Source organism: Nicotiana tomentosiformis, chromosome 4 (genome assembly GCF_000390325.3).
Source record: "Nicotiana tomentosiformis chromosome 4, ASM39032v3, whole genome shotgun sequence".
In the NCBI taxonomy this organism is placed as follows: Eukaryota; Viridiplantae; Streptophyta; class Magnoliopsida; order Solanales; family Solanaceae; genus Nicotiana; species Nicotiana tomentosiformis.
The window spans coordinates 137,097,711-137,113,047 of NC_090815.1; positions in this window are offsets into that span (position 1 = coordinate 137,097,711).

Sequence of the window (15,337 nt, forward strand, 5' to 3'; positions counted from 1 at the left end):
ATTTGTTCAAATGGAAAGATAAGTCGAGAATGGATTAGGACAGATATAGTCAACACATATGACTTTGGTGAATAAGAATTTTCAAATGAATATTGATGGCTCATGGAAAAGAGATTGAGATTTTGATGTCAGCTAGTGCTGTCAAAATAGAGCTAGAGCGTAAAAAAGATTATATTAGAGGAGGTGAAAGAGGGAACCTCAAAAGTGTAAGGCACTAATCTAAAATTTAGATTTTTAGTAAAGATGTTAAAAAGATCAGTCACTGTAACTGTCACCACTAATGAGTACGGCAAAGGTACAAAGAAGAAAACACAATAGTTCCAAGATAAATGGGAAGGTTGTATCTCAAATTATCGTGATGAGATGTCGAGGAATGATAAAAAAAATTCGAATGAGAATGTGAATCAACCAAGTTCGTAGAAATCACATTGTGACTTATAAGAATGAAGGCTTATTTGGATTATATCAAGAATGACCAAAAACATCTAGGGGATGTGTGTGTGTAAGGAAACCTTCAAGACTTTTAGAAAGTGTACAAGTCAAGATACAAGAGATGATTCGCACTCTCGCTATGGATTGGGAGACTCTCGACATGACGAAGTTGTCATTATGGTAATGTCACATATAAGGAAGTAAATTGTTGAAATAAAGTATCACGTATGGGCACAAATTCAGGGTATTCGAAGCATATAATAAGTATGGGAAGTGTAGGTGAACTTTGAATGCCTCACAGTTAACGAATGAGATACTAACAGATGCTAACATTCAATGATGCATACTAATGTATGCGTGGATGAGATAGGTGGACTTAAATGGGTAAGTAAGTAAAGTTAAGGCATAATATACACAAAGGTGTACCTTTAAAAGGTACAAGAAGCAACATAGGCTACCAGAGAAGGTAAAATGATGTGGAATGACAACCTTGGGTTTGACTAGTTAAGATTCGTCCATTTTGAACTTGTGGGAATTGAGAATTTTCAAATGTAAGATCCACAGTACTTATGCATGTGTCAAGTGGAGCGATTAAATTAGGATTTGATGGACCCTTATGAATTATGCGAAACGGATGTTTGAACTAATGTATGATGCAAAGTAATCATTTATGACAAGTTGTCAATACTATATATGTTGTGGGAACTGGGCTCCAAACTATAAGTGTTTACTTTTATCTTTCTCAGGGCAATCTGATCACTTAAGGCCCAAGAACTTGAAAATGGTAAGGGTACCTGTGGGAGTTAAGAGGTTACAAGTGTCCAAATGTTATAGAGTGATGGATTAGGAATCTCTAACATATTATGCACGGGAATGGGATTGAAGATAGTATGGAGGTACAAAAGAAATTACCGTACGATGATCGGGTGGGTACCCACGAACTAGATTACATGAATAATGAAAAACATACAAGTACTTATATTAATTGCACGAAGCATGATGACGTAAAGATGGGATATTAACTATAGTTAAAAAATTGTTAGGATAGCGACATGAAGATGGATTGTATGTTTCTTACATATAACATTCTGAAAGTGGTGTATGTTATGGAGAATTGTATGAATATTATGTGGGTTTAGTATGAAGGAGTCGTATTTGTTAAAATACATAAGCATGGACTACGAGGTATAAGGTAGTCGTACTTGCTAGAAAGGTATTACAGCATGGATTGAAGGGTATAATGTCATAAAAGGGATTCTGAAGATAATACGAACTTGAAAGGTGATATGCTAACCATATTATTGTTGTAAGAGCAGAAAATGATGATACTTAGCAACATGAATTGCGGTTAGCAGTATCATGATACTTTAGTATGGAAAGGAATAAGGAAATCTTTAACGAGAATAACCATTCTATCCTATTTTCAAAACAAAAAAGCAATACAGTGTAATGAAGAAATAAGGTTGGGATTTGATGGGGAAACAATGGTGAATTGAGATTTTGAGTTGGGGAATAAACACTTGTGGCAGCAGGTGAGCATGTATATGATTAGATGTAAGTTTACATACGAGGTAAGAATTTAATGAAGTCTTGGAGTGTTAGGTTCGAGCTTAAGAATTGGGTTTTACGCTTAAGTGGGGGAGCGTCAGAACATGTAAGAGTAACCTTAAAGGCGATGATTGGGAAAAAGAGAAGTTTTATTCATAAGAACATTCCATGATAATATTCCTATGGTACGCACAATAAAAAATACAATCTGAATGTATGGTAGAAAAATATCACAAAGGACATGGTGGTATCTTTGAGTTGGTTAAGGTTAAAATAATAGAAATATGTACCCAGATGTTCAGGAATGGATGGTAAACTTGCGCCACAAGGAGGAAGTGAAATGAATATTTGCGTAGTGAACTTTTTAGCTATGGTCTTTATCAATTTGAGGTCTAAAGGAAACTCAAAAGTTACAAATGCAAGTGAAGGTGTAAATCACCCACGTGATGGATGAACCTAAGTAAGATAAATATCTTATTAATCTTTGAAAGGAATAAAAGAATATTCTAAAATAATTTTGATGATTAGTGAATATTAAAAGTTTTAAGTGGGAAGATGTTTTCTAGAAACAGGATTCATAAAGGACAACAGACTAATTTGAAAGTATTCGTTGTAAGGAAATTTTGAGACTACGAGGCGGAATAAACACGTTTTGCAAATACCAAGTGGACAATATAACTTCGATCTCATAAACTATGAGATATTGCCTTGAGAAAGCTAAGAAATTAAGGGGGCATGATAACCAGTTATTCTTTATCTCAAGACAAAAAAAAATATTTATTAAGGAAGTCCAATCACAGAGAGATTTTTGGTTTATTTAAGGATACGTTTTAGGTACAACTTGACGTATGCATGACTAAAGAAAATGCATACATGTATAATAGTCATGTGGGAGATATGTGTAGTAGCTATTATTGATATTGAATGGTATTCATATATGTTACTAGTTAAAAGTTTTAAAGATTCACACTTGATGCACTTGTGGTATATGTACGGCCTAGTGGGGCCAAGATGGTACATTATATTGTATATTGTTGGTTGTTGAGCTATATTGTTATTGGTGCCCGTGTGGGGGTTTGTTCTAGATAGGTTAATTATTTTTGGATAGTCCCAATTACAAGGGAAGCTTTGCCAAAATTTTTAAGAATTTGTAAAGGTAGCCAATTTTGATGGCCTTAAGTAAGTTGAAATTTTGGAAAGGAAGTATAATGTAACAACCCGACCAGTCATTTTGATCTCTAACGCGTCATTCGGTGGTTTGAGGCCTTGAGTAGTGTCACTTCATATTTTATGACTTGTACGCATAGTCGGAATCGAATTTTGGGAAGTTCAATGTTGATTCGGTTGGGAAATTTTAATTTCTGAAGCTTTAAGTCGTGCGAATTGACCGTAGGATGAATTGTGTGAAGACTACTCCAGAATAGAGTTTCGATAGTTCCAATAGCTCTGTAGGGTGATTTTGGTCTCAGGAGCGTGTCCGAATGTTGATTTGGAGGTACGTAGGTCATTTCGGCGTTAATTGGCGAAAGTTGGAATTTGGATAATTGCTGGAAAGTTTGACCGGGAGTGGACTTTTTGATATCGGGGTGAGTTATGATTCTGGAAGTTGGCGTAGGTCCATAATGTTCATGAAGAATTGTGTGCAAAATTTGAGGTTAAGCGGACTTGATTTGATAGGTTTCGGCGTTGAATGTAGAAGTTTGAAGTTTTAAAGTTCATTAAGCTAGAATCGATGCGCAATTCATATTTTTAGTGTTGTTTGATGTTATTTAAAGGCTCGAGTAAGTTCGTATGATCTTTTAGGACTGGTTGTTATATTTGGTAGAGGTCCCGGGGGCCTCGGGTGGATTCCAGATGGTTAACGGATCAAATTTGGACTTGTGAGAATGGCTGAAGGCACCAGTTCTGGTGCAATCGTACCTGCGTAAGATTGACCACAGGTGCGAGCTCGCAGAAGCAATCCATTGGGCGTAGATGCGGGGCTGGAGGAAGTGGCCTGTGGTCGCATGTGTGACATGAAGGCACAAAAGTGTAGCCGCGTCTGAGAAGGAATAAGCGCAGAAGCGGAAAGGCCAAGGAGGCCTGGTGAACGCAGAAGCAGAGACCTTCTGCAGAAGCGGGAGCGCAGATGCGGTTGTCCCTTCACAGAAGCGCAAGCACAGGTGCGCTTAGGGTACCGCAAAAGAGAGATTTTGTGGCCTAAGTAATGGCCGCACCTGCGATGGAATTTCCGCAGGTGCAGAGCCGTAGATGCGGCTAAGGCCTCACAGAAGCGAAATCGCTGGGCAGAAAAGGGCTAATTCCGAAGGTTTAATTTCATTCTCCATTTTTGAACCTAGAGAGCTTAGATTGAGGCGAAATTTTGAGGGTTTTCAATAGAAAACATTTGGGTAATGATTCTTGACTTGTTTTTGATCAATGTCAACTAATTTATTAATTATTTCTTTATTTAATTAAGGATTTGGGTTGTTCAATTTGGGGGGAAATGGTAGAAGTTCTTAGACTGACATTTTGGGGATTTAAAAGCGATTTGAGGTTGGATTGACTAATGTTGGTATGGGTGAACTCGATATCAAATGTGTATTCATATTTTGTGACTTTTATCCGATTCCGAGGTGTGGGCCAGGGTCGACTTTTTGGGGTGATTTTTTGATTCTTTGCTAAATTCGCAGTTTCATTACTTAAATTAGTTTCTTGTAGTTGTATTTATAGTGTGTAATGGCTTTTGGATAGATTTGGGTTGTTCAGAGTCGGAAAATTGAGGGAAAGGCATTCTTATTGACTGATTGAGTTTGGTTTGAGGTCAGTGACTTGTCTAACCTTGTGTGGGGGAAATCCCCTTAGGATTTGGTACTGTTGTAAAAATTTATGATATGTGAATACCGTGCACGCGAGGTGACGAGTGCGCATACGGGCTAAATGTGAAAATTTCGGTTCTTGTTGAGTAGTCTTCTTTTAATTCCTTGAGTGATTTGCTTCAGCATGTGTAGTTATCATGTTTAGCCTAGTATCGCATGTCTATGTGTCTTAACTGTCACTTGCAATTTGTGCAACATGCTTAGTTGAATTACCCGTTTTCTTGATTTTGTATTCAGTCTTTAACTGTATGATTTCTTACTATAAATTCGTTGTTCCATAAGTTATGAGTTGTGTATTTACTTTTGGTACTACGAGGCGGTACCTCGGGAGATCCCCGTTGCATATTTACTTTTGAGACTACGAGGCGGTACTTTCGAGAGATCCTCGTTGCATATTTACTTTTGGGACTACGAGGCGGTACCTCGGGAGCGCCCCTGTTGCATATTTACTTTTGGTAATATGAGGCGGTACCTCAGGAACTTTCCATGTTGTATATTTACTTTTAGGACTACGAGACGGTACCTCGGGAGCTCCCCCTGTTGCATATTTACATTTGAGACTACGAGGCGGTACCGGGGGAGTGCCCCTGTTGTTTACCTCTATTTGCTGAGTTGTTACCATTCTAAAATTTCTCATTGTTAAATTCTCAGTCATTTCATTATATTATTATATCTTTTGCCATGTTTCCTTTTTATTCCAGTAGGGCCCTAACCTGACCTCGTCACTACTCTACCGAGGTTAGGCTTGGCACTTACTGGGTACCGTTGTGGTATACTCATGCTACTCTTCTGCATATAGTTTTGTGTAGATACAGGTTCTTCCTACCAGGACAGATACCAGTGAGATAGCCTGTGCGTGGAGAGTAAAAGGTACATCTGCCAGCGTCCGCAGACCTCGGAGTCCCTCTCTATCCTTTTTATGTTATTTTTCCTTATTCTCTTTAGACTGTGATGTATAGAGACACTTAGTATTTTCTCTTAGAAGCTTGTGACTTGTTTCTACCGCGTTTCGGGTGTTGTAGTTATTTGAATCGCAGTTCGTATTTATATTTAATGTGTTGAGGCTTGAGTTCAGTTTATATTCAGTTATTCTGCAAATTGTTAGGCTTACATAGTCTTAGAGACTAGGTGCCATCACGACATCCTACTGAGGGAAATTGGGGTCGTGACATATAAGACCCATATAAAGTCAATAAGTGTATATGCATGGTGGTTGGAGATAAAATGATGGTAACTCTATGCTTAGAAGAGACTTGCAAAACATTCGAGGGAAAATGTTCATCCGTGAAGGAGAATGTAGCACCCCGGAAAAAAAAATTCAAAATACTTAAACGCATTTAAGAAAGTTGATGTATGGTAATTATATTATTTTGTGCATAGACGAGGACTATTAATATGATAGATACTAATTGGATATGATAATAAGTGTACGAGGTGTATTTGAAGTGATAAGGGCATAAGGAGAGCCCTTGGGTAAAATCAAGTTGGAAATTACATGATAGACTAAAGTTTCAAATGAGTACGCACAAGATCTAAATTTGGACGAGAATATCAACATACATATAAGGAGTTATGTGATGAAAAACCTATCAAATGAAAGATCTTCAAGTCTATTTTCTAACGTTTTAAACCGTTTGTCATTTGGACAATCCTACAAGAGGTTATAACCAAATTACTAAGGGCTGGCAGAGGAGTGAACTGCGGATGCGAAGCATCCGGGGCCGCGTCCGAAAGAAAGGCTAGCAGTGAAATGCTGCCATAGCATCGAGGTTCGCGTCCGAGCTTCGAAGAGGAGTGAACTGGGGATGCGAAGCATCCGAGGATGAGTCCGAAACCCAGAAATCTGGGCCTATAAATACAAAGTCGGGGGAGGATGAGTTCTAACATCATTCTTGCATTCGAATGCTAGATTTCATCATCAAATCCTCAAGAACACTAAAATCACCAAAGTTGTGAATTTCCCAAATTGAGTTACTAGAGGTAATTTCAATGCTTCAAACTCGTTTATTATGAGTAGTTAGAAGTATTCGAAACATTTGTTACAAGTTTTAATGGTTGAAAGATTGGATTATAAAACTCTAGTTCATGGCATGAATAGTACTTTTGAAAAAATAAGAGAGAAGATGAGTATTAATCTTGGCGATGAAATTGATGAATACAATAAACCTATGGAGTTATTTGTTAGCAAAAGTTGGAAGTGATCAACTAAGTAATCACCCGAATTGTATATTTTGCAAGTGTTGATTATGAAAGACGATGAATAGTAACTTGGTGGCATTGGACAATTGATGTAGTATCATTAATGATTTCGAATGGGTATTAAAATATAAGAATGAAGTTGAATGGTCTAGCTTGTAAATCTATTGGGCAATTTGAGTTGTTGGAGGCTTGTAACCAACTTATGAGCCATATATGGATATTGATCAATATTTTAGGTCATATTTTAATATAATTAGGATATCTAATTGTAGATATCGACTTGTTGGTGATGTTTGGGCATTTTAATCAATATTGGAATGATGGAAGAGGATTGAAATCTTGTGGGAGTTAATAAAGTGAAAGCGAGGTAAGTTGATTAAAACTTATTCTTCTTGAAGGACTTTCTCTAAAAGCATGTTTCAAGTTAATACTTAAGTTGCTTGCAAATGTGTTTTCATGCTTGTGGGGACAAACAAGTACGGATGTCTCCATGTATTAGAATATTATGTTGCATATGTAGTGTCATGCCGCTTTATGAAATTTTATTTTAAATCTTGTTGGAAAAATGACACTTAAGGTAAATGTGATAAGTTTTTATCAAAATTTACGTATTGACAAGAGTATACATATTTGAGTGCTAAAGATATGTTTTCATGGAAAGTACTTCTTTTGGAAATTGACGAAAAGAATAGCACTGGTGGTATCTTTTAAAAATTGATGTTAAATTGCTATAGGCTATAGCATGCAAAAGATTATTTATTTAATTTTTGTTCAAATGATTTAGATTTTTTATAAATGCTATGAGTTGATAAGAATAGATCATTTGAAGCTACTATGTTATGAATCTATTTTTGAAGTATCAAATATTTTGAGAGTTACTTGTGTTCACCTATATTGACTTCAGATATATTATATTCGTCGTCATGAAACTACACGTGCTGGTGTAGGCGTAGATGGCCACTTTGTGGTATAGACTACGACAGAGTGCTCTCCCTCGAGAGAGTACTGTTTTGTGCTATTATTAGCATAGTTGAGTTGATTCGTACGACACTACGATGAGACGACCTGAGCAAGTTGGGTATATGATACTTCCCGCTAGGTACATAACCTAGTTGACCCTCTTATATCGGTGATGGTATAGTACTCCCAGTGAAAGGTAAGGATGATTTTCTTATATTTAGGCCTAAAGAGCCGAAAGTTAGTTCAGTGACTTAAAACAAATGGAATGATTTTATATGATTTTATCCAAAATCTTGGATTGATGTAAATGTTTTAAAAGTATATATTATGATTTACATTTTACTTGTCTTTTATTTAAGATGACAAGGATCATAAATTGATAAAACTTCTTATCATGTTATATCAAATATTGATGCATTATTTTTTTTATAAAGTTTGTCTCAAGAACGTAAGTTAGAGAGAGTCTATGACACTTATTGAGTACCGTTGTGGTGTACTCAGCCCCTTAGGGCCCCCTTCCAGGCTCCCGCTTACTTTACATGTTTCAGGATGAGGTATGATACGTGGCATGCGGTTAGGGCTAGGATCACTCTCTTTCCGAGGTGATATGAAGCACCACTTTTATTTCGTGGAAGCTATCATGTATATTCTTATTTTCTTTTGTTGGAATTACTCCAGGTGTTGGTTCTATTCTTTGGTATAGAGGCTCCATAGATAGTTGTGTTGGATTGAAAAATATAGGATTGTGGACGTCATGCATAAAGGAATAATCATTTAATTTGATTATATCATTTTTATGAAAAGTTTCATGTATGATTTTGTAAATGAAAAATATGTTGTGGCTTGATTTGAAAATGTATAAGATTTTCAATTGGCTTCCACAATTATACTTGGTCTTGACATATGGGTTGGTTCACTCGTGTTGGGTAGTGTGCCAGCTGCCGTTCACGTGGATTTTGGATCGTGACAAACTTGGTATCAGAGCACTAGGTTCTAAGTCGAGTTCTAGGAAGTCTATGGATCCGTGTTAAGTAGAGTCCCTTTTATCGGTGTGTTGTCGGCCACACATATATCGAGGAGGATACAATGACATCTAGGGTGTTTCACTTTCTTCATACTCTAGATCGTGCGTTTGTGCCTGAAGTGAGAATACATATTCTCGATCTTATTAATTACCAGTCGTGGAAGATATAGAAGTGACGAGAATAAAGCTCAAGGTTCTAGTTATAATACAAGATGTTTGGGCTAATAGCCCGAAAGTGTCAGATTTGTTCAAATGGAAAGATAAGTCGAGAATGAATTGGGATTAATATAGTCAACACGTATGACTTTGGTGAATAAAAATTTTCAAATGAATATTGATGGTTCATGGAAAAGAGATTGAGATTTTGATGTCAGCTAGTGTTGTTAGAATAGAGCCAGAGCGTACAAAAGATTATTTTAAAGGAGGTGAAAGAGGGAACCTCAAAAGAGTAAGGCCCTAATCTAGAATTTAAATTTTTAGTCAAGATTTTAAAATGATCGGTCACTGTGACTGTCACCACTAATGAGTACAGCAAAGGTACAAAGAAGAAAACACAATAGTTGCAAGATAAATAGGAAGATTGTATCTCAAATTATCGTGATGAGATGTCGAGTAATGATAAAAAATCGAATTAGTAAGAGAATGTGAATCAACCAAGTTAGTAGAAATCACATTGTGACTTATAAGAATGAAGGCTTATTTGCGATAATATCAAGAATGACCAAAAACATCTAATTAGGGGGGGGGGGTGTAAGGAAACCCTCAAGACTTTTAGAAAGTGGACAAGTCAAGATACAAGAGATGATTCATACTCTCGCTATGGATTGGGAGACTCTCGACATGATGAAGTTGTCATTATGGTAATGTCATATGTAAGGAAGTAAATTGTAGAAATAAAGTATCATGTATGGGCACAAATTCAGGGTATTCGAAGCATATCATAAGTATGAAAGGTGTAGGTGAACCTTGAATGCCTCACAGTTAACGATTGAGATACTAACAGATGATAACATTCAATGATGCATACCAATATATGCGTGGATGAGATAGGTGGACTTAAATGGGTAAGTAAGTACAATTAAGGCATGATATACACAAAGGTGTATCTTGAAAAGGTACAAGAAGCAACATAGGTTACCAGAGAAGGTAAAATAATGTGGAATGACAACCTTGGGTTTTACTAGTTAAGATTCGTCCATTTTGAACTTGTGGGAATTGAGAATTTTCAAATGTAAGCTCCAAAGTACTTATGCATGTGTCAAGTGGAGCGATTAAATTAGGAGTTGATGGACCCTTATAATTTATGCGAAATGAACATTTGAAATAATGTGAGGCAAATTAATCATTTATGACAAGTTGTCAATACTATATATGTTGTGGGAACTGGGCTCCAAACTATAAGAGTTTACTTTTATCTTTCTCAGAGCAATCTGATCGCTTAAGGCCCAAGAACTTGAAAATGGTAAGGGTACGTGTGGGAGTTGAGAGGTTACAAGTGTCCAAATGTTATAGAGTGATGCATTAGGAATCCCTAACATATTATGCACGAGGATGGGATTGAAGATACTATGGAGGTACAAAAGAAATTACTGTATGATGATCGAGTGGGTACCCACGAATTAGATTACATGAATAATGGAACACATACAAGTACTTATATTAATTGCACGAAGCATGATGATGTAAAGATGGGATATTAACTATAGTTAAAAAAAATTGTTAGGATGGCGACATGAAGATGGATTGTATGCTTCTTATATATAGCATTATGAAAGTGGTGTATGTTATGGAGAATTGTATGAGTGTTATATGGGTTTAGTATGAAGGAGTCGTACTTGTTAAAATACATAAGTATGGACTACGAGGTATAAGGTAGTTGTACTTTCTAGAAAGGTATTTCAGCATGGATTGAAGGGTATAATGTCAGAAAAGGGATTCTGAAGATAAAACGAACTTGAAAGGGGATATGCAAACCATATTATTGTTGTAAGAGAAGGAAATGATGATACTTAGCAATATGAATTGCGGTTATAAGTATGATGATACTTTAGTATGGAAAGGAACAAGGAAATCTTTAACGAGAATAACTATTCTATCCTATTTTCAAAACAAAAAAGCAATACAGTGTAATGATGAAATAAGGTTGGAGTTTGATGGGAAAAAATGGTGAAATGAGATTTCGAGTTGGGGAATAAAATCTTGTGGCAGCATGTGAGCATGTATATAATTAGATGTAAGTTTACATACGAGGTAAGAATTTAATGAAGTCTTGGAGTGTTAGGTTCGAGCTTAAGAATTAGGTTTTACGCTTAAGTGGGGGAGCGTCAGAACATGTAAGAGTAACTTTAAAGGTGATGATTGGGAAAAGAGAAGTTTTATTCATAAAAGGCAGATTAAGGAGAAAATAAATCTCCGGTAAGATTTCTGATAAAATGAGTAAAGTTGTCGTATAGTACTGATATAGGGATCACATGCTTATCACGAGCAATAATTACAGTGTTCAACATTGGAATTATTAAAAGGTACTATCTAATAGCCAAATATTTAATGGGCTACTTGAATAGATTCTTATAACTTTGGAGCATGTGTCACATGAATTAAAATCAAGCAATGGTGAAAATAAGGAAATACTTTGGTCATTAGTTGGACTTAGTAGAACAAATGAATGATATAAATAAGGATAAAGTATGTGAACACTTGGCATGAAACGAGGCAAGAAAATATTATATTATGCATATTCCCAAATACGAAATACTCTTGCAAACCAAAACAATGTACTCTTGTAAGAATCATGGGTCAAAAAAGAAAAAGAAACTAAAGGGTGCAAGTATATCCTAATAGCATTGTCACTTGGGAGTTGGAAGTCTACAATCCATAATAATATTCCTATGGTAGGCATAATAACAAATACAATCTGAATGTATGGTAGAAAAATATCACAAAGGACATGGTGGTAACTATGAGTTGGTTAAGGTTAAGATAATAGAAATATATACCCTGATGTTCAGGAATGGATGGTAAACTTGAGCCACAAGGAGGAAGTAGAATGAATATTGGCGTAGTGAACTTGTTACCTATGGTCTTTATCAAATTGAGATCTAAAGGAAACTCAAAAGTTACAAGTGCAAGTGAAGGTGTAAATCACTCACATGATGGATGAACCTAAGTAAGATAAATATCTTATTAATATTTGGATGGAATAAAAGAATATTCCAAAATAGTTTTGATGATTAGTGAATATTAAAAATTTTAAGTGGGAAGACTTTTCCTGGAAACAAGATTCATAAAGGACAATAGACTAATTTGAAAGTGTTCGTTATAAGAAAATTTTGAGACTACGAGTCGGAATGAACAAGGTTTGCCGATACCAAGTGGACAATATAACTTCGATCTCATAAACTATGAGATATTGCCTTGAGTAAGCTAAGAAATTAATGGGGGATGATAATCAGTTATTCTTTATCTCAAGACAAAAAAAATATTTATTAAGGAAGTCCAATCATAGAGAGAATTTTGGTTTATTTGAGGATACTTTTCAGGTACAACTTGACGTATGCATAACTAAAGAAAATTCATGCATGTATAATAGTCATGTGGGAGCTATGTGTAGTACCTATTATTGATATTGAATGGTATTCATATATGTTACTAGTTAAAAGTTTCAAAGATTCACACTTGATGCACTTGTGGTATATGTACGGCCTAGTGGGGCCAAGATGGTACATTATATTGTATATTGTTGGTTGTTGAGCTATATTATTATTGGTGCCCGTGTGGCGGCTTGTTCTGGATAGGTTAATATTTTTTGGATAGTCCCAATTACAAGGGAAGCTCTGCCAAAATTTTTAAGAATTTGTAAAGGTAGCCAAATTTTGAGGGCCTTAAGTAAGTTGAGATTTTGGAAAGGAAGTATAATGTAACGACCCGACCGGTCTTTTTGAGACCTAATGTGTCGTTCGGTGGTTTGAGACCTTGAGTAGCTTCACTTCATGTTTTATGACTTGTACGCATAGACGGAATCGAATTTTGGGAAGTTCAATGTTGATTCGAATGGGAAATTCTAATTTCAGAAGCTTTAAGTCGTGGGAATTGACCGTAGGTTGAATGGTGTGAAGACGACTCCGGAATAGAATTTTGATGGTTCCAATATCCCCATAGGTGATTTTGGTCTCAAGAGCATGTCCGGATGTTGATTTGGAAGTCTGTAGGTCATTTCGGCGTTAATTGGCGAAAGTTGGAATTTGGATAATTGTTGAAAAGTTTGACCTGGAGTGAATTTTTTGATATCGGGGTCGATTTCCGGTTCCGGAAGTTAGAGTAGGTCTGTAATGTACATGAAGACTTGTGTGCAAAATTTGAGGTCAATCAGACTTGATTTGATAGGTTTCGGCGTCGAATGTAGAAGTTTGAAGTTTTAAAGTTCATTAGGCTTAAATCGATGCACAATTAGTATTTTTAGCATCGTTTGATGTGATTTAAAGGCTCGACTAAGTATTATGTTTTAGGAATGATTGGTATATTTGGTCGAGGTCTGAGGGGACTTTGGTGGATTCCGGATGGTTAATGGATCAAATTTGGACTTGTGAGAATGGCTGAAGGCACTAGTTCTAGTGCAATAGCACATGCGCAAGATTGACCACAGGTGCGAGCTCGCAGAACCGATCCATTGGGCGCAGATGCAGGGTTGGAGGAAGTGGCCTATGGTTGCAAGTGTAACGTGAAGGTCGCAAAAGCGGATCTGCTTCTGCAGAGGAATAAGTGCAGAAACGGAAAGGCCAGGGAGGCCTGGTGATCGCAGAAGCGGGAGCACAGATGCAGTTGTCCCTTCGCAGAAGCGCACGCGCATGTGCGCTTAGGGTGCCGTAGAAGCGAGATTTTGTGGCATAAGTAATGGCCGCACCTGCGATGGAATTTCCGCAGATGCGGCTAAGGCCTCGCAAAAGCGCAATCGCTGGGCAGAAAAGGCTAATTCCGAGGGTTTAATTTCATTCTCCATCTTTGAACCTAGAGAGCTTGAATTGAGGCAAAATTTCGAGGGTTTTCGAGAGAAAATATTTGGGTAAGGATTCTTGACTTGTTTTTGATTAATGTCAACTAATCTATCAATTATTATTTTATTTAATTAAGGATTTGGGTTGAGAAATTTGAGGGAAAATGGTGGAAGTTCTTAGACCGAAATTTTGGGGATCTAAAAGCAATTTGAGGTTGTATTTGAGTAATGTTGGTATGGGTGAACTCGATATCGAATGGGTATTCGTATTTTGTAACTTTTACCCGATTTCGAGGCGATTCGCCGGGTCGACTTTTTGGGGTGATTTTTCAATTCTTTACTAAAGTCATAGTTTCATTGCTTAAATTAGTTTCTTTTAGTTGTATTTATAGTGTGTAATCACTTTTGGATAGATTTGGGCGGTTCGGAGACGGAAAATCAAGGGAAAGGCATTCTTATTGACTGGTTGAGTTTGGTTTGAGGTAAGTGGCTTGTCTAACCTTGTGTGGGGAAAATCCCCTTAGGATTTGGTACTGTTTTAAAAATTTGTGATATGTGAATACCGTGCACGCGAGGTGACGAGTGCGTACATGGGCTAAATGTAGAAATTTCGGCTCTTGCTGAGTAGTCTTCTTTTAATTCCTTGACTGAGTTGTTTCAGCATGAGTAGTTATTATATTTAGCCTAGTATCGCATGTCTACATGTCTTAACTCTTACTTGCAATTTGTGCAACATGCTTAGTTGAATTACCTGCTTCCTTGATTTTGTATTCAGTCTTTAACTATATGATTTCTTGCTGTAAATTCGTTGTTCCATAAGTTATGAGTTGTGTATTTACTTTTGGTACTACAAGGCGATACCTCGGGAGCTCCCCGTTGCATATTTACTTTTGGGACTACGAGGCGGTACCTCGGGAGCTCCCAGTTGCATATTTACTTTTGGGATTACGAGGTGCTACCTCGGGAGCGCCCCTGTTGTATATTTACTTTTATGAATAGTATCTCAGGAGCTTCCTCTGCTGCATATTTACTTTTAGGACTACGAGGCGGTGCCTCGGGAGCTCCCCATGTTGAATATTTACATTTGGGACTATGAGGCGGTACCGCGGGAGTACCCCTGTTGTTTACCTCTATTTGTTGTGTTGTTACCTTTCTGAAATTTCTCATTGTTAAATTCTAAGTCGTTTCATTATATTGTTATATCTTCTGCCATGTTTCTTTTTTATTCCAGTAGGGCTCTGACCTGACCTCGTCATTATTGAGGTTAGACTTGTCACTTGCTAGGTATCGTTGTGGTGTACTCATGGCCAGCGTTTGCAGACCTCA